This window comes from Vipera ursinii (assembly GCF_947247035.1).
Source record: "Vipera ursinii genome assembly, chromosome: 2".
Taxonomy (NCBI): domain Eukaryota; kingdom Metazoa; phylum Chordata; class Lepidosauria; order Squamata; family Viperidae; genus Vipera; species Vipera ursinii.
In genome coordinates this window covers 87,540,562-87,546,561 of record NC_139513.1, presented here as the reverse complement: position 1 = coordinate 87,546,561, position 6,000 = coordinate 87,540,562, and the positions used below count along the sequence as shown (strand labels likewise).

At 43.4% G+C, this 6,000-nt stretch overlaps 1 protein-coding gene across 1 annotated transcript in view; it reads left to right on the top strand.

Annotated features, from left to right (window-relative positions):
* Positions 1–483: 483 nt before the first annotated feature.
* Positions 484–6,000, top strand: part of LOC310634373 (thioredoxin domain-containing protein 15-like) — a 28,026-nt gene continuing 22,509 nt past the window's right edge. Inside the window, exon 1 of the mRNA XM_083352692.1 lies at positions 484–752. The gene's annotated coding sequence lies outside the window, so the exon portion shown is untranslated. The remainder of the gene's footprint in view (positions 753–6,000) is intronic.

Sequence of the window (6,000 nt, the reverse complement as noted above, 5' to 3'; positions counted from 1 at the left end):
CTGCACCCAGCCCTTCTCAATCCTAGCCCTTATAGCGCTGAGCGATCCCCGCGCTTCTGGAGTCCGCTCCCGAAGGTCGCGGCCTGTGGCCCCCTCTCCTTCGGGGCCACCTGAGCCACCCTCACCCCAGGCCCCGTCTCCCCGCGTTTCGCTCGCCGTACCCCCGCAGAGATGCCTGCCAGCTGAGCCCCCCGGGCAGCCCGAGTCGGCTCCCAAGGCGGAGGGCACAGCTCGGCGGCTCCCCGGCTCCGTCCTTTCGCCTCCCAGGCACATGTGACGCCGCGTCGCGTCGGCCCTGGAACGCGCCAGGTCAGGTTCGCCGGGCGGCTGTTCCCTCCAACGACCGCCCCAGCCAGCGGCCTCTTTCGGAGGCGTCCGCCTGCCGCTCCCTTCCTCCGCTCAGAGCAGCCGCCGCCGCCGCTCCACCCCCGCCTCAGCCTCAGCCTCCCCCTCGCCCGCTCGCTCGCTCCCGCGGCGCAGAGAGCCAGAGCCGGAGCGCGCACGCTGCCGCCGCGGCTCCCTGCAGCTGCTTGGCCCGGTTGGCTCGGCGAGGCCCGCTCCCCCGCCCGTTGATCTTTCCGGGTCGCCTTCCCTCTCGGTCTGCCCGTCTGGGAGGAAGGCAGGAAAGCGGCGGCGGCGGGGAGGGGGCCGCAGCGCCCCGCAAGGACCGGCTCCGACCCTGGTTGAGCTCGCGCTTCCCGGACCGAGCGCCCCCCCCTCCCGCCAGCGTCACCCCTCTCCGGATCCCACAGGTAGGAGCCGCCCGCGGGCCTGGCGTCGCCTCTCCGCCCGCTTCTTTGCATAGGCGAGCAAGATGGAGCCTCGCCCAATTGCCTCCGTGCGAGAGAAAGAAGGGAAAGAGGGCCGAGCAGCGCTGCCTGCCTGCCTGCCTGCCTGCCTCCCGCGGGCGCAGCTCCTGAGAACAGGACTAGCCCACCCCTCCATTTGAGGCTGATGCCGAGGAAGAGAGGAGGAAAGCGTCTCGTGGGCCCCTCTTCCCATCTTCTCCACCTCCACACAGGAAGCGCGACATCCGCCGTCTGGAATGGCTTTCCAGCCTCTTGTTTGCGCCCCGTTGCATTGGAGAGGGAGGCGGTTTTGCGCCCCCCCCACCCCCACCCCTTTCTTCCACCCCGGTTCTCCGGGCCCCGGAGCGACTTGCTGCCCTGTCCTTAAGTAGCGTTTGTTCTTTCGACCGAGGAGAGAGCTTCGGGAGACTAAAGTACCGTTTGCGTACTTCGGAACACTTGGAATAACTGTTGCCATTATTTTGAATCCTGCCTTTAGTAGAGGAACTGGGTCGGAATCGCTACCCCGTTTGATAAGTGGAAGTCTGTTAAACAGAGGGAGAGCCTCTCCTCGTTTTAAACTATTCAATTAGAAGTAGCAAAAAGGGAAGGGTGAGAGAACAGGTCAAAAAGGTAACTTGTTTGTTAGGTAAATTGCTTTGAATACTGTAAAGCAGAGGGCAAGCCCTAATGGTTTCGATCTGGTGGAGTAGTAGCAAAACTCATTAAGTCCTGTGCCCCCGTTTCCTGATTTATTCTTCCCCCGAGCTTACAATAAAATGCTCTGTGTAGTAGCACATGTTCTCACTCACATATCCCAATGCAATATTCCCTGTATAAATATCTTAGGAAGGCCGCTGACACTCCGGTCCTTTGGGGGGCGGTGGTGAGTGAAAGGGAAGGGTAAACTGCTGTAACAGTTCTTTGTGTTACTTATTGCTTTTTGCATTCAGCAGCCATGGGAATCGTGCAGCTCTCATACCTACAGCATCTTTCTGGAATTTTAATTCATTTTATTAAATGTCCTATTTAATTTGTCTATTTACAAGCGGCTGCACTTTTTCTCTCCTTATTTATATTTTATACATTTCAATAAGTGCACAAATAAGGTTATAAATATTAACTTGCTAATTAAGGGTTTTAATAAACACAGCACATGTTTATTAAAACCTATTATTTACATATCTCTAGTTTTGACTCATATCTAGGTTGCGCTTTTACTGTATGCGGAATCCTTTTGATTATACATATGGTCTGAGTCTTTGTTTTTAAATATTTAGTCTACAGCCCTGGGCATATTACAGAAATAGGATCCATATGTACAGAAATCTATTGTTATTTTTCCATTAAATTTGTATTTGTTGTGTGTTTTTTTTAAATTGGGGAGCTGTGTATTACTTTTACTATGGAAAGAAGAATGAATATTTCTGTTCAAGATATGGCTGCAGAGTTTTTCTCCCTGAACATTCAAAGTTTCAAGGTGGCCTTTTGCTTCCTTTAAAATACTCTGTTTTTTTCTTTTTCTCTCACCTTTTTCAGGCTCACTGTAGAATTAAAAGGCCAATAGCATCTGCAGAATATGTCTTCCACTATGCATCAGGTCTATTTTACCTCTAACACCCTTGCTCTTGTAGTGGTGGTGTACAATGATAAAAAATCAAAAGCATGTACAGATGTTAACCTTTTTAGGGAAAAGAAACATAGACCAGGCCACAAGAAAGCTGTTGAGAAAAAGTGATTCCATTCTTGGATTTTTTAATGCAAATATTCCAGCCCCTGTCTGTTTACTATATTTAAGTCCTAGGATATTGCCTGACAGAACTAGATTTAATTGGTGGCTAGATGCAAGATATCTTATATTCTTTCCCTTGAATTATATTATGGAAAAAAGAGAAGCTATAAATGTATATATTCTTCTTTTTTCTTTGAGCCAAGCTTAGCTTTTCTGATTTAATGGAAACATATGTACAAACATGTACAAAATTATTTTATTTATAATCCCTTTTCTTGCAGGAGTTCAAAGCAATATAATTAGTATTCCTTCCTCTTATTCTAGCATTGTCATCATATCCTATAAGGAAGGTATGATGGAGAGATAGTAATTGTTCCAGAGTTATTCAGTGAGTTTCCTAATCCTAATTCAGTATTCTGCTGTATTGCCATAGTGTTTTGTCCTTGTTATGAACCTAAAAATATAGAAGGGTCAGCATAGAAATATTCTAAGACAAGATGGGAATACCGTATCCTCTCTTGTTTAGGACATTAGTTTTTTAAAATAATATTGCTTAACTGTAAAAAAAATAGATATAACTCAAATTTAAAAAGTTCTGAAGCAAAAAAAGAAAAGTATATTCTGATGGGTTTTGGATCCAGATTATTATTCAATGAAATTCTGCCTCTGCAGGTCAGGAAATAGGTAGATGATCTTTATATTTCATTCTTTTCTTTGTACAACTAGTCTTCAACTTACAACTGTAATTGTAATTGAGCTTACAATTACTGTGATAATTTGTGCTGGTCATTAAGCGGGTTATCATGTAACCGTGTCCAATTTTACGTCCTTTTTGTGGTGGTCATTAATGGACGTCATGGTCATTAACTGAACTCATTGTTCACTACTGCCATTTTTTTACTTTAAACTGGAAGTAAATGCTGGTTTCGGCAAAAATGCTGTAAATTGTGGCCATTTGACTGGAGATACTGCAAACAACCATAAATGAGGACCAGTTGCTAAGTACCCAAAATGTAGTCGTGGGGCGGGGGCTGTCAGAATTCAAAGCTGGGTCATAAGTACTTTTTTGGGGAGGCCTTTGTAACCTTTGTAACCATTATCCCAAAGATGCTTTTTCACGAGGCAGCTGGAGTTTGACCAGTTGTTAAGTTGAGAACTACCTCTGCTGCATTTTCTGAAGAGCTGTTCTGGAAAACAGTCTCTTTGGAACAGTCTGATAGATAATATAATAAATTGCTAGAACAGAGAGGATTACAGTAGTCAAGATTGCCTTCATCTCTTCTTTCAACAGGAAATTTTATTGGATCCAGTGCTTTCCAAAATTATTCCATCTTGATTCAGTGCAGAGTTTTTAGATGATGCAGTTGTATTGTATTTACTAGAAAGGAATATAAATTCTTCCCCCCTCCAAATATTTAGCTTTAAAATGGGATGTTGATAGTAGTATTTCTGAGAACATAATAGAGACTGATGATTTGTGTGTGCGCGTGTGTGAATGTTCTTTTGTAAAAAGGTAAAGTTTCCCCTGCACATGCTTGCTAGTCGTTTCCGACTCTAGGGGCTGATACTCATCTCCATTTCAAAGCCGAAGAGCCAGGGCTTGTCCGAGGACGTCTCTGTGGTCATGTGGCCAGCATGACTAGACGCCAAAGGCGCACGGAACGCTGTTACCTTCCCACCGTAGTGGTCCCTATTTTTCTACTTACGGTACATTTTTACGTGCTTTTGAACTGCTAGGTTGGCAGAAGCTGGGACAAGTAACAAGTGCTCACTCTGCTACTCGGCACTCGGGATTCGACCCGCCAAACTGCCGACCTTCTGATCAACAAGCTCAGCGTCCTAACCCACTGAGCCACTGCGTCCCAAGTTCTTTTGTATGGATGTCTTAATTTATAAAGTTGTTTTTCTTTTGAGTAAATACATTGCACTGTGTCAGGCATAATTTTAGAAGAGCTTTTATTATCTAAATAAAAAACGGAATGCTTATCAAAATGCTTGCCAGCTGTAGTTTGTATAAGTCAGGAATGTCTAGTCTTGCTCAGAATGGATTGTATTGCTGTCTATTATTCTTTAGACTTGTGGGAGGGAACATTGAGGACTGGAGTTGGCAAGGGGAGGATGATAAATAGGTATGGCCAAATTTTCAGTGATAGATTTGGAACCTTCCATTTTGGGAATAGGCTAGTGTTATCTTTGGCATATTGCTTCTGCCAAATCTGTTTCGGGGATTACAGTACAGGTAGTCCTCGATTTACAACAGTTTGTTTAGTGACCATTTAAAGTTACAACAGTACTGAAAAAAGTGACTTACGACCATTTTTACACTTCCTACCAGCATTGCCATGGTCACACGATTTATATTTGGATGCTTGACCACTGATTCATATTTATGACAGTTGCAGTGTCCCAGGGTCATGTAACCATCTTTTGCGACTTTCTGACAAGCAAAGTCAATGGGGAAGCCAGATTCACTTAACAACCATGTCACTAATTTAACAACTACAGTGATTCACTTAACAAATGTGGTAAGAAAAGTAGTAAAATGGGATTCACTTAACAAATTAAACTTAATTAAGCAAATTAACTTTAAAAACTCACTTAACAAATTTCTCACATAGCAACATAAATTCTGGGCTAACTTGTGGTGGCAAGTCGAGGACTACCTGTATTGTTTCTATGTGTTTTCTGATTTATTATGGCAGGAAATCATACTATCAGTTTTTGGTTATTGGATTGAAAAACAATAGTGGAGAATGCTGCAAAAAATAAAATTAGGGGTTGAGGTTGTCATCCTATGATATAAATACTTGCATTATAGCAGCCTGCTTAATATTGCATGAACTCTGATAATCACTAAGGCTGCTACTGTATACCATTAAATATGAGTAAGCTCCATCCAACTCAGCGGGAATTATGCCTGACTGTCCTGATTTTAGTTTGCAACTCTGGATTATCTTTTTCCTCAAATTTCCTTAAGTAGCATCCCAGACAGATGATACTAATCTCTAGATGGAGTCATCCCTGATTCACTAGACCAATTAATGAAAACAATAGCTTTTCTAGGTGACACTTTGTGAGCATAATGAATGCTTCTTTGCAGCCATGACTAGACTATGTTATATTTAAGTGCAGTTTACATTTATCAGAGATGATTAGTTTGGAGGGAATTAAGACCAGTTGTGCTAATGTCTACTTTTCTATTAATCTCTCCTAACTTTCCAGTAATTACAGTATAGCAAAGTGTTTTTCAATTATGGCCGCTTGGAGTTGTGTGGATTTCAATTCCCAGAATGCTGACTGGGGAATTATGGGAGTTGAAGTCTACACATCTTAAATTCACTAAGGTTGAAAAACACTTTGCTATAGTGGATGAGAGAGATAGAAATGAAAGGATTTTTGCTTTTAGATTTTTTTAAAAAAGTGTTTTCTATGTCAAAAAGTCAATAATTATTGACTTTATTTCAATAATTCAGTAATTGA